Source organism: Desmodus rotundus, chromosome 11, assembly GCF_022682495.2.
Source record: "Desmodus rotundus isolate HL8 chromosome 11, HLdesRot8A.1, whole genome shotgun sequence".
Classification (NCBI taxonomy): Eukaryota; Metazoa; Chordata; class Mammalia; order Chiroptera; family Phyllostomidae; genus Desmodus; species Desmodus rotundus.
The window spans coordinates 100,046,291-100,063,625 of record NC_071397.1 but is presented as its reverse complement, the minus strand read 5'-3'; positions in this window follow the sequence as shown (position 1 = coordinate 100,063,625).

Here is a 17,335-nt window from a genome sequence, read left to right as displayed (position 1 = left end):
ATTATAACACTAGTCCTGACCTCGGAGACCCTGGGAAAGGGCCTTGGCATCCTGCTGGGTCCAGACCACACTCGAGGACCCTCTGCTTGGTGGTTTGGAACGTGGGTTTCAGGGCCAGACTGCCCAGGTTTGAATGTGGCTCTGGCACGGCTGATTCAGCAAGTTCTTGCCCACTCTGTGCTGGCCTATTGTCCTCTGAACACGGGGACAGCAGTGCCTCCTTGCAGGCTGTGGGCGGGTGGGAAGTGTGCCCAGCACAGGGCGCAGGCCATGCTGCCTGGGAGGGAGTGCCGAACCTGAGGGCCACCCCCGGACCCCCAGGCCCTGGGCCTGACGGGTGGGGCAGGGACCTGGGGACAGGTTTTAGGACCCAGACTCAATGTTGGGCCCTCTAAGTTCCCCCCAACCCAACTGGGGAGGGGCGCTCAGCCCTGCCCAGGAGGCTGAATGAGCTGAGGGGACTGTAGGGTGGTGGTGGGCCTCGTTCTCTCATTCTTGGAGGCAGGAGAAGTAATGGGTCATGGAGATGAGATGGGGTCTGAGAGCTTAGCAAAGAGCTTTCAAAACAAAAAACATCTTTTCTACGGTATCCTTGACTTGGATCGCTGAGACGCATTGTTTCTTTGTGTCAGTGGATAGAAATGTGAATTGGGCCAATTTATGAATATTTCATATATGACAAATCTAAGTTTTTAATGCTCAAAAATGATTTAAAAGTCCACCGATACGCCAGTCCAGCCGGGGACCCGAGCTGGAGGCAGGCTCTGCATGGCCTCTAGCTTGCCAGGGACCAGGGCTCCGGCCCTGCCTGGGTGCACTGGGCAGGCGCTGGGGCTGCCCAGTGGGGGCCTCGAAGGTTGGGGCTGTAGACCAACCCCAGTGGTCTACAGCTGGCAGACCCAGTGGGAGAAGGAGGCTGGGGAGGTGACATGGAGTAGCTTGTGCACTCTCGTGACACGAGGCCACACTCAGGTCACGTGCCTGCCCTAGGACGTGCCGTGTGACAGGGCTGTGTGGCTCTTAATGAGTAACTATGGTAAGGGGAGGGTGAAAGAGCAGTCCCCACGGGATTAGTCCGTCTCTAAACCACAGGCAGACGTGCTGCCTGAGGTCCAGGCACCCCCTGCAGGGCTTACAGTCCCTCCTGGGCCCCACCGTGCCTATGCCCACCCCTGCTCTCTGGTTCCTCCCTCCGAGGGCACAGCTCTGAGTTCAGGGCCGTTCTTCGTCCTCGTCAGTCACTCACGAGAGTCACCCCAGGCTGCCCACGGGCCTGACCTCAGTTTCACTTCAGTGCCTGGAGCCCTTGGCTGGCCAAGCGGTCACAGTCCCGGTTTCCACCACAGCGCCAGCCCCGAGCCATGACCCACCTCTTGCAACCATGCAAAGGGGAGTGGTGTGGGGGCCACCTATTGCCACCTCTCAGTCTGCAGGTGGGCACAGGCTGGAGGCGGGAGAGTCACTCACGACTGCAGGGACAAGAAAGGAGACAGGGTGGAGCCCGTGACTACGTGCCTGGTCCTGGGCACAGTGGGGCATCCTTGCTAGGCTCTCCTGTCTCTTCATGTGCCTCGGGTGCCACTCGGGACTTTCGGGCAGATCCACAAGGTCCACTCCCTGTTTTGTGAAATGCCTGTGATTCCAGAGGGCAAGCCCCTCCCCTCAGTCAACAGGTAAGGAGCCACTGCAGCTATTCACACTCAGACACACACTGGCCTCTCTCTGCCGCACTCCATGTCTCACTCCTGGGAGTGCAGGCTGGGGGGCTTGCCAAGGCCTAAAGGGTCAACCGCAAAGGGAGTTGGGAGATTCGTGTAATAACAAGGGACTCTTGAGGGCCAAAGGGCTCTTGACACGTACAGGAATGAAGTTATGAGAGTGGGAGATTAAACTCGCTGCTGCTAAATTCCACTACCCCACCCCCCAGCCCTAAGCCCATAATGTGCCGTGTTTGGCATGCAAGGGCCAGCGGGGATCGGGGACTCCCAGATTATACCACCGTGTGACCGCCAGGCTGAAAGGCCTGCCCTCGGGAGGGTGAGAGCGGGGAAACTGGGAGCTTTTCTCACCTAGGTTGTTCTTGTCGTCTGGGCCCAGAGAGGTGACGTCATTTTCTTTGGGTCACACAGCTAATGAGTGGCAGAGCCAGAGCCCCTAGGCACTCCAGGTGTCTCCGTTCAGGGTGCTCTCCCAAAATCAGCTGTGACTTTGGCTCAAAATTGGCTCAAAATGGCCCTACATGGGAATCTGTCCTTTGGGGCCGTGGGTTTTGTCACCCCATGTGACAGGAGGTCTCCCACCCACGTGTGCACCCCAGTCACCCCCTTGTTCAAACCTCTCCAGACCCTGGGCACCCAGCTCCTCATCCTGCAGCACCCAAGGGTCGGTCCTCCTCAGGGACCGACTCTCAGCCCCTGGGAGGACAGACCGCATTACTGTTTCTTATTTTAATTAGGAGAAGAAGCGACATGTTTTAGGATGATGCAGACACTATGGGCCTTTTGGGCGACTGTCACCCAAGACTCAGTACTAAGTTCAGTTTCCTCTCACACTGCGGCTATTTCAGGGGACGATCAAGGAGCACAGAAAGAGAACTGCCCCTGAGCTTGTGATGGCCTGCGAGGTCCTTTGTGATCTGTCCCCTCCCTGCACATCCAGACCTCTCACCCCTTGTGCTGAGGGTGCGGGCTCCTGGCCTTTCCCTGACACACGGTGCGCTCTCCTGCCCTCCACGTGCCGACTCACGTGGTGACCTCAGCTCAAGGTGTCTCCGCCTGGGCACTTTGGGCATTTGGGGCCGGATGCCTCCTTGTTGGGGGCAGCGCCCATACATGGGGTGGCAAATTCCACCAGAGGCCCGCAGCAGGCCCAAGTCTGGACAATCAAAAGTGTCTCCAGACATCGCCACACGTCCGCTGGTCCATAACCACTTCTTTAAGGGACCTGTCTAGCAGCCAGTCCTCTCTCAGGCCGCCGCTCCAGCGTCCTCTCTTCTGCAGAGCCTTCCACAGCTGCCCTGGCAGGACGGCGTGTCCTCTCTTGGTTGGTCCCGGAGCCTTACGGGCTTGCACCCCACTTGGTACAATTGTTTGTGTGTCTTCTCCCCACCCCCAACAACGAGACTGTGAACTCCTAGAGGTCAAGGTCTTATGTCTCCAAGTCCATATTGTTAAATCCTGAGCACCTAACACCATATCTGATCCAGAAAAGGAGCTGGAGAAATGTTGACTGAATGGATGGTCTGCCATTCCAAGCTGGCACCTCTTGGTGACCCCTCCCCTGAGAGGTGTCACAATTCTCTCCTCACCTGAGGTCCCCTGCGGAGCTCGGCCATCTGCACAATCACAGCACCAGCATATCACTTGATACTAGCTGGAAAAATAACTTTGCCAAAGGAATAACCCAGATTTTATTATAGCTATACCTCAGTCCTCGTCGGCTTCGGAACTCGTCAAACCCTATACTCGTCGCATTTTGACAAGAAAAAAGTGTCTCAGCGCTCGGCACTTGCTCAGGACTGGTCGGTTCCGGCACTTGTCACGAGTTCCAGAATGAATTAACGACGAGGACAGAGGCCCCTCTGTAGCAGCAGTGGTGGCAGCATTAGAGCAGTGATGGCAGCTGCTGCTGTGGGAGCGTCTTCTTGGGTTCCACCAGGTGTGTTCGCCCCATTGCCAACCCCGAGCACCGCGTTCCTTTCACAGGTGGGGAAGTTGAGGCCGTGTGCGTTAAATGCGCAAACTCGCATCCTGGTGGTCCTGGGAGTGGATCCAAGGCAGTTGGGCCTCCAGCTCCAACCACTGTGCTGTCTCAGGTTTCCAAACGTTTCTAATCTGAAGGGTGACCCTCAGAAAGTGGCCGCTTACAGAGGGAATGGCCTTGGCGCCCGACGAACGGGTGCCCGACCCCTGCTGCAGTCTGGGCTACTTCTCGCTGCAGCCGGCACTGACTTTCCTCCGAGTGTGGAAAACATCGCTGGGGTGCGGCATTTGCATTCCCAAGTATTGGGAGGGTGGTTTGTATAATCAGATTATGTAGAGTTGTAAAAAAGGAGCATCGTCTAAATAGCTTACAAAATTACTTCGAAGATGCACATTAAAATCTAAAGAGCCCATCGCCTCCAAGTTTACAAAGAGTCACATGGTAACTGACTACACAGCTTTGCCTTTGTGACTGGCACCCTCCTCTGCCTCACCATCGCCAGCGTCACACCTCGCCTCTCTGTTCCGCCTTGGTCCCTGTTCCAGCCACATCCACACGACGCTCTAGTAACAGAGGGAGTGGACGCATGACCGGCTCCCCCCCCGCCCCATAGTTGATCAGAGGAGCAGCCTGGAGAAAGCACCGGAATTTGCTGAAATTCCGATTTCTTTCAGCAGTTTTATAGCTTTTATAACTTATCTTTTATTGACTATGCAAGGTCTCTGGTCCCCAGCATCTGTTTGTTGCATCTGGGGAGAAAGATAAATTCCCTGTTTTATGCTGCTGAGACCAAATTTAAGAGACAAACAAGCAGGTCTTAATAGAAGGGGACAGCAGCCCATCCCTCTTGCTCGTGCTGGCTGTCCTCTCTCCCTGTCCCCATGTGGATGGGGCAGAGAGGGAGGAGGAGGAGGGTGTGCCAGCTTAGGGATGGCACCTAGAGGCCTGCCATTGGGCCACGAATTGGAGCTCCTGCTGCACGGGACCTGGGGATGGTCAGCCACGAGCACACACTTTGGGGAGGCTGCTTTGTACATATAAAAATACCCTCCACGTCGTTTCCAATTTCTCCAACTGAGAGAACGGTGCCCGGTCACCCAGAGACATGATTAGACATCAGGGAACTTCATTACAACAATGGCTGCGGTGCTCTGGCTCCTTCACGGCCTCAGCTGTTCAATTCAGCCTCTTCAGCCCCATAACTGTTTATAAGATTAATAGACTCTGATGCATAATTGACTCTCCCACTGGGAGAGGAAAAGAGCGTGCGTGTAATCCTAGTCCTCGCAGACGCAACACCGTCACGATGAGGTGCGTGTACACAGGGGCGCGTCGAGGAGGGGAAGGGAGTCAGCCTCGGGGAGGTGGTTTGGGAGGGTCCTCGGCACTTTCTTCTCGTAGAGGCTTGGCTGGATGCCAGGGAAATAGACTTGATTGCAGAGCTTGTGGGTCAGGGGCCAGCTCTGCAGCAGGGAGCAAAGCCTGGGCTGGGAGGTGGCAGTCAGGGGGATACGGCCCCACCGGAAGGACGAGGAAGGAAAGGAAAGCGGGTCTGCCGAGGACTGGCGCTGGGGCTTCCAACCTGGTGTCAGTGGGGCCCAGATGGAGAATGATGCTTTGGGGTCCTTGTCCCTTCTCTGGGGCTACAGGCTGTTGCCCCAGGCCCCTGTCTTGTAGGACATGGGACTCCTGTTTTCAGAGCAAATGTGAACTGGTAAGGATGGCGAGGCAGGCCTTCCCAAGTGCCGAGGGACAGGGGCCCAGGATGTCACCTGTGCGGCGCTGGTGACTCGGGAAACACCTCTTAAAGGAGTGAAAGGTCAAAGGAAATGTAGACCTTGGGTGAGGGGATCCAGAGAAAGTGGCTGTGACCCAATGGGAAGGGTAGCTGCTGGGCCTGGAGGCGGGAGAGCTGACCCGTGGGAGTAGGGAAGGGGATGCACCCAGGCCACAGCCCAGGGCCAGCCAGGGTGGGAGCAGCTGGGACGCCTGGTCCCCTCGTCAGGTACCAGCTCACGGTTCTAGACCGGCATCTGATTCAGCCTGTCCAACACAGAGGGTCACGGGTCCAGGACAGTCACTCAGCCCTCTAGCGAGGACTTGGGTAAAGGAAGCAGGCCTCCCTGAAAGTCGGAAGCAGGAAGCCAGCTTGTCTTCCGCCGATCCGCCTGTCTGCCTGGGCCTCTTCCCTCAGGTGAGTTTCACATTCCAGAAGGAGGCCACACGGCTTGCAGTCTTACTGAAAACAAAAATAAAAACAGCACATATGAGAGGAAATGAAAGAGTTTTCTACTCTCCCATGATGAGGGTCCCACACATAAAGGACCTCGCTCCGTGGGAGTGAAGCCTGGATTACTCTTTGCTTCTTCATTTGCACCTCTCTCTCTTTGCCTTGAGTAATTGCCGTTTAGCTGGAAATCCACAGAAGCCACTTCTTCCCTAGCTCCCGGACAACCCAAAGCAGGTTGCAAAGATAAGTCTCAACTGCCTGTTTTCTCTTAACTGACCACCACAGACCCTGACCCTGTTGTGATGAAGGAAGGCCAGGCCCATGGTGATGTGGCCGTAATTCACACGTGAGCCTGGTGAAAACTTGGTGCAGAGGAATAGAGCACACCGTGGACGCTGGGCCCTGTCCCTGCCCAGCAGCGAACCCACTCTTCCATCCGTCTCTAGGAGACACGGCGCAAGCACACCTTCTGGGCCGTGTCCACTCACCCTTCCTATTATTTTTCAGGGACAAAGAAGCAGGCTGACAACAGAGAGTGCCCTGTGTCAGTTTGCTTACCGATAAGAACTATCAACCTTTTGCAGAGATTTAAACAGACAAACAAACAAACAAACAAAACCCACCCTGGCTGTCTCTAGGGCCCACTGGGTGTGAACTCGTCAAGGCGTTGAGATAAACCTCCTCGGCTCAGAATGTCGCCGACTTAGTATCAGAGTCAAACAATTGCCGGGCAATAGATTGCTTTCCACTTGTGGGCCTCCTAAGTAAATAGAAAAGTAATTAACAGTGCGAGGTGGCAGGTGCATCGGCTGCAATTTCATTAGAGCAGCTGAGTGGAGATGTCACTGTGTCCCACCGTCCGATGCAGCTCTCACGCTGGCTTTCTCTCACACAAATTCGAGAAGAGAAATTCTGAATTTCCTATTATACCTTTACCTCTGTCAGCGGGAAGAGAAAAAAAGAAAATTAAAAAGTTTAAGTGCCTGGAATTAGTCTAAAAACAAAGAATTTTTCTCATTTTTTTCATTTATTTTGGTTCTGAAATCCATGGATGATTCTTTCCATTTTTTGTCTTTTCTTTTTTTTCTCAATTATTAAATATCTGAATTTTTAAATGCTCACTGAATGTCTCATTATTATTATTTTTCCTTCCCTTTGGAAAATTAGTGGCATTATGTCATTCATCACAGCAGCAAGAAATGAAATTTCATAGGAGGGAAATTTATGCTCAGTTGGAAAAAGAAAAGATGTTGAAGACATTTATTTCTAATCAGTTTTAAACATATATATTTGAAAGTACTAAATTCAATTTCACATGTTGGGAATGGTATAAACCAATTTTAGCATATTAATTAACAATAAAAGTAGCGTTGTGTCTCATACAGTGAAATAAAGTAATTAACTTCCTAAGGAAATGGGGCCATGTGATTTTACTTTGGGAGGGTTATGAATGACACTGAGTAGCGTAACAAAAAGATTTTGCAAACAACCCTGGCTGAGGAGCCTGTTTGGAATTCCTTGGTAAACAGTGATGGCCAACCAGTGTTCTGCGTCTCCAAATATTAGCTGTCTTGCCCCAGACTAACAGCAGGCACTCCAGCGGGGCCAGCCGGCGTTCCTCCGAAAGAATTCTGAGTTCAAGAGGAGGCAACCCTTCGACGACTCTCAAGGATGAGTTGAGTGTCCAAATGCTCCCTGAGTCAATAATCACCAAGGTGCTTTCTACTTGTGGAAGAAATTCCAACACTTTTGTGTCTTACGTATTTGGACCTTTGAACTTGGAATATTTTGTCCCACTTCACATAGCTGCATTCCTGGGGGGCAGTGGTAACTAGTCTTTCAAGTGGTTATTACAAATCTAAGTGCATAAATATGCATGAGAGGTCATTACTACCACAAGATGATACTTAAAAGGTTCAAATGTCTCTTACTGAGATTTTTCAACTTGTTCAGTGACTGTAAATCAAAGTCTTCAGTTTTTCATTGCTAAACTTTGCCTTTGATTGTTCAAAGTTTGTAAAAAAAAAAAAAAAACAAACGTTTGAAGGCCCTGGCTGGGTAGCTCAGTTGGTTAGAGCATCGTCCCAATGTGCCAAGGTCTCGGGGTCAACCCCCGGTCAGGGCACATACCAGATTCAACCGACAAATGCACAAATAAGTAGGACAACAAATCTCTCTATCTCCTCCTTTCCCTCTCTCTCTCAAATCAATAAATAAAACTTTCAAAAAAAGTTTCAGAGTCCCTTCTGTCATTCATTCATTCCTTTGACACATAATTGATGAGATATGTAATTACCTGTGCTAACACTTTATGCAGAATGCCATAGATACAGCGTGGTAGCCAAGTCTCTGAAGCGTGAGTCATGGAATTTCTAGATGTTAGAGCTGGAAGGAAGGCACGTAGAAGCTAAGTGGCTTGTCCCACATCAAGCTGCTTGGGTCGTCCAGACTGGAAATCAGATCTGCCCCCAGGCCAAGCCTCTAACCCTGTGAGTAAGGAAGTCAGGAGTACAGCAACTTCCTGGGAACCGTGATAATGAAAAGCTGTATTTGGGCCCCTTTTTTACCTCCAGAACTTGATACTTCAGTGGAGAAACCTTATACAGTGTTATCAGAATCTTAAAGGCTCTTAAACATGACATTCACATTGAGAATCGACTTCAGTTTAAACTTACGCTTGCAGCAAGTTCCCACTTGGAGAGGAGAAAATGTTCCTCTCTCGGATTAATTGTCCATGGAGCCTGGCTCTCCAGGGGGAAAGGAGAAAAGGCGATAGAAAGCAACATGGAACCGGAGAGGGGAAAAGAGCTCCTACCAGCAGTATCGGTTTTTCTCTCCCTGTGGGTGGGACTCCCACTCGAGTGGTCCATCCATGGAGTCTGATGATGTTTTCAGTTCCCCTCTGACAAAGAAAAGGTGATTTATGAATGGAAAGTAAACCTCTACTGATTTTTTTCTCCTTGGCTCCCAGTCTCTGATTTATAGGCCAAACCTTTGGAAAGGAGGGCAGGTAGGGTCCAGGGTGACGAGGCGTGCCCTCTTCCTCTGGGGTGACACACAGCACACTACTCAGTGTGACGGGAGCACCCACAATTTTCCACACCAGGCTTTCTCTGACTGCTCAGGTTGGGCTTTCTTGGGGACATTGCAGGAAAAGAGAGCTGTGAGAAAGATGGAGGCAGACTCTGAAATTCAGGGTGATCCACCCACAGAGCGCCCCCCGGAGGTGTTGCCTTTGAACTTGGAAATCTTTCCACGGTTGGAGCTCACAAGTTCTCATTTGCTCCTGCCCACAGCCGACACATTGTAAGATCAGTTTCCCCAGTCACGGGGCCGTGGAGATCAGTGGGAGGAGTGTGCACCTAGGGGCCCATTTGTTTTCGAATCTCTCCTCCTCCACTTACTAGCTGTGAGAACTCGGGCAAGCAAGCTCACTTCTCTGAGACGCAGTCTCCTCATTTGCCCACTAAAAGTGACCCTCACCTTGGCTTTCAGGATGTCAAGTATGGAGGGGATGACACACAGCAGGTCTGGTCCTGCACGGAGCTTGACCAAGGTCCACCTCCACCCTCGGCCTCCCCACGTTCTTCCCAAGGGACAACATCTTCAGCTGTGTTTGAACTCACCGTGGTCGTCCCCAAATGTCCAATCACCATTTATCTTATTTGCAAATCATTTCCATAATCCCTTCATTGTTTTATTTTTTTGATTGTTTAAAAAATTTTATTGTTTTGTTATTTTAACATTTATTAAAGCTGCTGATTTTTATAATAAATTTTCTGTTTTCTTTCTCCCCTGTATATTATGATTTGCATTTTAAAAGGACATGCCTTTTCTTATTCAACTCCTTTATCAATTCAGTGTTGTATCCATATTAGAAGCTCAGGAAGTCTGTGGACAGACAAACAGAATGAGCAAACAGCCCCAAACCCAAGCTTTTTCTTTCATTCTAAATGATTCACATGGTCTTCTCCAAACCCCAGAATCACGGGGTCTGGTGTGACCTCTGAGGTCGCCGTCAGCCCCTCTCTTACAGGCCTGGGTGTGCCTCTGAGGTACTCATTGTTGGGTAAGAACGCAGACCCACAGAAACAGAGAGGACCCCGGAGCAGGCCCCAGCCCGGCGCCCGGAGCCCTTCCTTGAGAAGACGGATTTCCACCGGGTGGACGTGGGGGTTGCCCCAGGGTGGTTTTTGACTGTACTCTGGGCTGCCTCTGACCCTTTCGGGAAACAGTCTCACCATTCCCTGCCAGCCTTGTGTACTTCCTGTTTGTGCGTCTGCATCCATTGACTTTTATCTAAAACTCGTTGGCTCGGAATCTTGGTTCAGGTTCACACCTGTCCACAAATGACATGCAAATGCATACGTATGCAAATATCGATGTCAGGTGGGGTTAGTCTCATCAGGGACAGATATTTGTTTATCCACATTTTACAAACTCATCTGCCTACCCCCTCTATTCTTCCGTTAGTTCTGAGTTATTTGTCCCACTGATGTGCACGGAGCTCCTGGGAGGCATGAGGCGCTGAGCCACCCCTACTCCCCTCGGAGCTCCTGCGCTCAGCTCATTCTCGGCTTTCTGCCTCCCTTTCCGTCCCTTAGGAGACCTTGTCATTCTGCTCCGACGTGCCCACATGGAATATAATATGCCACGACAGGATGTCTTCCCATGTGCAAACCAAAATAGCGCTGGCCTTTGTCCGGCTGTCTTCCTTTCTAAGCTCGTCCTGACGTCATGTCTGGTCTCGCCTGTCACCCATTTTGGTCACTTTAATGGCACACCTTGTGAAGTGCCACGAAGACCTGAGTCGATGCTTTGGGCTCCTCCATCTGTCAGTTTGAGTCCATTCGTCGTTTGTCTCCTCACCACGGTTTGAACTGCATCCCTGCTGGGAAGTCTGGTGCTTGTGGTTGGCAGCCCACTTTCCTTCGGCTCACAGAGGTATCGGAGAAGCCACGCCCACAGTTGGAGAAGGGGCTAGGTTACATTCTTGGAAAGTCACAGTGTACGTAGCCTTGTTTTAAATAACACAATCTTTTCTTCAAAAAACAAAAACAAAAACAAAAACCAATAGTAATAGAACTGGAGGAGACCTGAGACATCTCCATTCCCATGGCTTTCTCTCTGGGTTGAGATCAAGGTGCGAGCAGGTGTGTGCTTGTCCCAGCTCTCCCGGGCATGTGTGCCTCAGGCAGGTGAGAAAGCTTGGCCTCCTGGCTCAATTCAGTGTGTGAGGCTGTGTTGTTGTGTGTGTGTTTTTTTTTTTTTTAAGATTATGTGTATATAAAAGGAACAGACCTAACTCCCAATGCCACATCAAATCAGACAGTTTCCAGGGCTCTGTGGAGCCAACATGCTCTTCCCTCCCAGGCACCTGGAACTGCAGAGCCCCACTGCTTCCTCCCTCAGGACCCTGTCCGTTCACCCTGGCCCGGTCGCCCTCCAAGCCCGGCAGCCCCAGGTCTCCCTTCCCCAGACCCGTTTATCTCTTATCATCCCCATGTGTCTGTATCCATTTGCCCCTGGCGGCCCTGCCTGCCGATGTGGCCGGACTTACTGTTTGAAAACCTCTCCTGGTGAGGATTACATTTTATTTTCAGACAACTCTAATTGTTATAAAGTTTTCCTTCCAATCAGGCAAACTCTGCCTTCCTCTTACTGTCCACACGTTTTGCTCTGTGCTCTTCAAAAGGACTGTCTTGCCCACAGGCAGTCCACTGGGACTGAACCAAAGGGGGGATTTTATCCTGGGCAGTGTCCTGGGCCCCTACTCCTGTTCCTCCCTCTCCCCTGTCCTGACCACCTGCGATTTGGTTCCTCATTCTATTTGTACTTTGCACTGAGAGCTTTGTCAGTAACAAACCATTGGACTGTCCTTCCAGCTTTTCCCTGGAGGTGTCTCTGGGATCCGACCTCCAGCATTGTCCAGCAGCCTCCTGGATCTTGGCTGTGCTGTTTGTTGTCCCCTGAGAGAGGCGCACAGGGGGTAGATGGTCTGCCCCACCCTCGTTCAGTCCCATCAGCTTGGGAAGGACCCCAGGACTGCAGGCCCTAGGTCTGCCCTCTGGAGTGGAAGAGGGTACATCTAATCCCTGCTAGTATTTTGGGAGTGTGATCCCATCCCACTCACACGGCTCTGCTCCCTCGCCTGCACTCTCTTTTGAAGGATGGATATAAATGCTGGCACCTGTGGAGGTGGTGTGTGACCTGCACGTTGACCAGGGTGCATTTTCCCACCTTGGTTGGAATATTCCATCTGCTTTGGGGCCGACCCTCTGCATCGATTTTGTTTGTTAACATGGCCATACCTGAGCTTGTGGTCAGCCAGACACGTCCACCCCTTTCTCCTGTCCCATGAATTGCTGCAAAGTCTGATCTCTGTCATTCTCCAGTTATGCCACCTATTTACTCCCAAACTCCTGTGTATCCTGTTAAGTCATATTTTTACTCGGGTTCCTTATTCTAGGCCATTGATACCTTTTAAATCCTGATTCCTTTGTGGGTCTTTACATTTCCGCCAAACTTTCCTGGTTTGCAAGTTTGACATGTAAATACCTTGTACATCAAGAGCATAGATGAAAGTGTTCAGTAAGGGCGCGGGGATCACAATTCTGATCTAGCTTTCCACGTGCAAATAAGTAGTGGGATGGTGGGAGCCAGGCTAGTGCTGGGAGGGGAGTGAGAGACGCACAGGGGACAGGGCTCCTAGATCAGAGGGAATCAGAGTGAGAGTGTCTGCGGACCTCATGTTTAGCTTGCAGAGATGAAGAGAAATGCACACAGAGATATTTACAGATGTGTGCGTCTAGGCATTAGTAGACACACACATATTTCCTACCTCTGTCTGCTGACTGGGCCTAGAGGCAGGGAACATTCCGGTGGCATCAGGCCCCACACCTCAGCTTCTACGTGCTGAGAATTCCCCGGGGAGAGGGACCAGGCCTCCTTGGAGAAATGGCTCATTCTCAGGTGGGTCAGGGAAAACATAAGGAGAGCCTGGGGCATCTGTAATAGCAAAAGGTGAGGAGGCGTTCACATAACACAAGGCTTGGGTGGGTCAGAGGGACCCAGGAGCCAACCGGAAGGCGCTCTCAATGGCCAAGGCTGTGCTGATGGGGGTGGAAGAGTAAACAACTGTATCATAACTCAGAGTGTGACCTAAATCTACAGGGGTCCTTGTTGATACAAATAAATACATTAGTGGAAGGAAAGGGACAAGTGTTTCTTACAGAAGAATCCTAAATAATTTATGTAGTTACCCCCCACCCACCCCAACCATCTGCCCTTGAATGTGGCTGGACTTAGTGATTGCTTTCAAAAAACAGAGTGTGTGTGCTTGGGGGTGGGGGGAGGAGAGAAATTTGACACTGGACAAACCAGTTCAACACTACCCCCGGTCAGGTGATCAAGGTTAGCATACCCTCGCTATGATGTGGTGAGAAGGCACTTTATACCTGTGGTCGTCCCCTGGCCCCCCAAGCCATTGACTGCAGTGGTGAGAAAAGCATCAGAAAAGAACAGAAAACAAAATTAAGGGGCAGTCTACGCATTAACGGACCAGTAGTCCTCAAAACCATCAAGCCATTGAAAACAAGGAAACCTGAGAGACTGTGACAGAGCAGAGGGGACTGAGGAAGAATCTTAACAAGGAAATGGTGCTATCCCTGCCACTTCTCTGCAAAAAATTAGTCCTCCCTGCAATTACTAAAAAATAAAACCAGGGAAGATAGGTAACATTTAAAATAATGCTCAGCAGACAAGGACAAGACACCTGTGATTTTTGATTATGATCTCTGCCAGTTGGTATCAGTGCAACAATCAGCCTTTTTCTCCCTCAGTCAGAGGGACCAGCCTTCCCGCCTGCTGGTGAGACGGCACTGGGCCAGCCCTCTCCCACCACAGTCTATGAGTGAGTCCAAATGTCTACTCAGAATTCCACTAGCAGTTAAGGCTAACCATAACCAAAGCCAAGACCCTCAGTGAGTTTCCCTCATGCTATATTTTTTCCCGTTTCTCAGGGATCACATTCCTACCATCCTGGTAATGACCTTGCTTATATGTGCTGGGCCTCTCCTCTTTCCATCTCCATTCCTGCAGTGGGTGCTTCTGACCCCCACAACTTTCAGACGCCCCCCACTTTCCCAACCTGCATCCCCAGAACTTCCCGGCCAAAGGACCATTTTCCTTGGAAGCCCCAATGTCTCTCATTTCCTTTCAAAGGAAACTTACATCTCTTAAGTATGACCTTCACAGCCTCCCTCCCAAGTGTTCCTTCCACCTAAGACACAGGTGAGGTGCCACCTAGCTGTTCTGCATCCCCCCACAACCACTAACCCACGAGTGCACACGGTTGGGAGTCTCTCGCCCAGTCCCTTCCCTGCAGCATGTGGTCTGGGGCGGGCGCCTTGCTCCTGGACACTGACCCACATTCCTCCCACACCTTGTCACACGCCTGTATGAAGTCTGAGTCACGTTCCCTGCAGGACACCAAGCCAGTCCAGCCATTGCAGCGGCTCCTTGACATTTATGAGCAGCTATAAATGTGTATGTATACTCCCATTTCTGCAATCCTTGTTTCCTGGGCTTGACTTGAACAGAAACATTCTGGGTGTAGGATCTGTGTCCTTTAAGACCTTCTTTTTCATTTAAACGCATAGTGTTTGGTAAAGTGTTATTTGTACAAGTTATTGCCCGGTACACGGGTGCCTTGGCAAAGTGCTGTTTGAACACAGGAGTGTCCAACAAAACCCTGTTACTTTGTTCAGTTTGCTGTTCTCTACACCTGGGCCTCCCTGGCCGGAGTCCTGGCTGGCACTGTGTGGCTTTGGTGGCACAGGACTCATCGGAGTCTCATGCAGCAGCCTGAGAAGCCCCGAGTCGGTCTGCAGTAACCGCAGATAGAGACGCATGGCCCCTGTGGGCACCTTGCCGAAGAAGCACAAACACGGTACCCACACGGATGTGTGAGTTCTGTAACACCACCGAAAAAGCTTTTAGGTTTCCCCAGCACCGTGTGTGCTCAGTAAACCCAAACCCACTTCAAAACCCGAGTCTTCTCCAGATGGAAGGAAGCTTTACAGTGTGGTCTCAGTGTTTCCCTTTCTCTCTTGACCCTCAGCCGGCCCCCACGCTCACCACACTCCCCCGATCCCCAGGGAACTCCGGCCTCTCTTCCCCACACAGGGCCCAGGGCTGCCCCTCATTTCAGCACGGCCGCTGCACGTCCTCTGTTTGCTGTCTCTCTCCCAGGGCGATCACATGAAAGAGCCATGGTCTTTCTCAACCTCCTGGCGCTCATCTGAGCCTACTATGCAGAAGGTCAGGACTGGGAGGCAGGAAAGGACAAACTTCCCTCCAGTCTTTACTGCAGTGAGCCAGGGATGGCCCTAGAGTCTGGGGTGTGTGTGAGTCGGTTTGTGAGTGTGCATGTGTGAGAGTGGTATACATGTGTGTGGTATGTTTGTGTGAGTGTGCTGCATGTGTGTAGAGAATCAGCCAGCAGCTCCAGGAGGCCTTGCTCGAAGCCAGCCAAGAGCTTGGGAGGGTGGCAGTGGGCAAGCAGTGGGGCAGTGGGGGAGGGGCGGGGCTCCAAGTCTCAGACTTCCCTGCACTGCGGCCGCAGCAGGGGAACTGCTCTGCTCAGGGTTGGCTGAGGCCTTCCAGTGGTTGGGAATGTGGGCTCCACACCCCCACAAGCACCGCCATTCTCCCTCCTACCTCCAGCAGGGCCGCCTGCCACTCCCTCTTTCCCCAAAGGAGCCTCGGGTTTCTCACTTGTAAAATGGTGACAATACCAACCACAGAACGAGGCCAGCCCACAGAAGGACTGGACCAGAGGAGAGGTGCGGCGGAAGGGCCTTGAAGAGCCTTGCAGGCAGAAGGGCTTTAGCATTGCAGAGCTGCCTGTCTCTCGGTGGGTCCCGCGGTGTCTACGGCCTCCTGGGCATCGTGTCCACAACGGACAGACCTGCAAGCAGGGCCTGCTTCTGTTTCTCTTTGACCATGAAGAAGTGAGCAGGGAAAGGAAAGCCTGAGGGTTTAGTTTTCTGCTCAGTGTTAGGCTGTGCTGGTGCAGTCCTACTTCCTATCTCCCTGTTTAGGGCCAGCTGACCTCTGGGCTCTCTGTGGTGGTATATTGCTTTGACCGACCTCTGGAAGTCTTGACTTACTGGCTTTCAATTGATCTATCGATTTAATAACAGCCATTCATCACTGTCGCTGGGTCAGGACAAAACCCCAATCTATCTGTGGTGTGGCGAACGTCATCAATGATGGATGTTTTGCTGATCTGTCAGGTGACTAATTTCCATGGCATAAGCACTGGAAACCTAGATCACTGTGAAAGTTCCGTCACAGTTCCGTCACAGTTCTGGTCTCCACCCAGAACTAAGGACCCCACGCGTCCGCTGGGTCCTGTCCCGCTGGGCTCTTTATTATCTGGCATGGCGACCGCTGTGCCGCATCATCCTAGGAATGGCTTTGCCAACTGCACGTCAAGGAAGGAGAGGTGTGCGGGGCTGGGGGCTCATGGGGTGGAGGTGGGGTGCAAGGCAGAGCAGAAAGAAAACTCTGCAGCAGGCAGGCATGCCTCAGCCCCGCCCACTGCCCTCAGCCCCGCCCACTGCCCTCAGCCCCGCCCCCCAATTGGCTGAGTAGGCCTCCTCCCAAAGGGTTGAGAAATGGTGGAAATGAGGTCATCAGCAACTGGAGATTCACTTCCTCTGGAGGTTTGCAGCCAGGCAGGAAATTTTTCAAAAAGCTGCACATCAAGCTGGAGTGCCTTGGACTGCCTTTTATGACTCACATTCCTGCTCACCAAGTACAGGCCACATGCTCCACGCACAGATGTGAGCTGGTGCACATATGTGTATTCCCATGAGCCCTGTGACCGGGCTTCCCTAACGCAGCCCTGCACCCACCACGTTTCCAGGAGTGTGGGGCCACCATGCATGGTGCCGCCAAGTCTGAAGGAGTGTGCAGTGTCTTGTGCTTCTGAGTGGTGGTTCCAAGTCTCAGGGTTTTGTCCATAGCTCCTGCCCAGAGCTGGCGAGGCTGGGCAGTCCATGCCAGCTCCGCATGGTCTTTGGGGAAATGAAAGTCTGCCTCCCAAGAATGAAAAAAAAAAAAAAGGAATTGAATCTAGCAAGCTGCGTTCCTTTCATCAGCCCTGCGTTCGCTGGTGTGCTACCCCTCGGGCACCATCTACACCCTTGCATGTCACTGCAAGACAACTTCTCCTGAGACTGGCACCAGTTTTCTGCAAGTCAGATCTCCATCTGCGAACCACTGGGAGGTCTGTCTGCTTTTCCTGTCCGTCCCCCGGCGCAGAGCAGCGCCAGCAGGAAGAAAGCACAGCGTTTTCTTTAGCGTGACTTTTTGAGGGCAAAATCATCTCCGGGA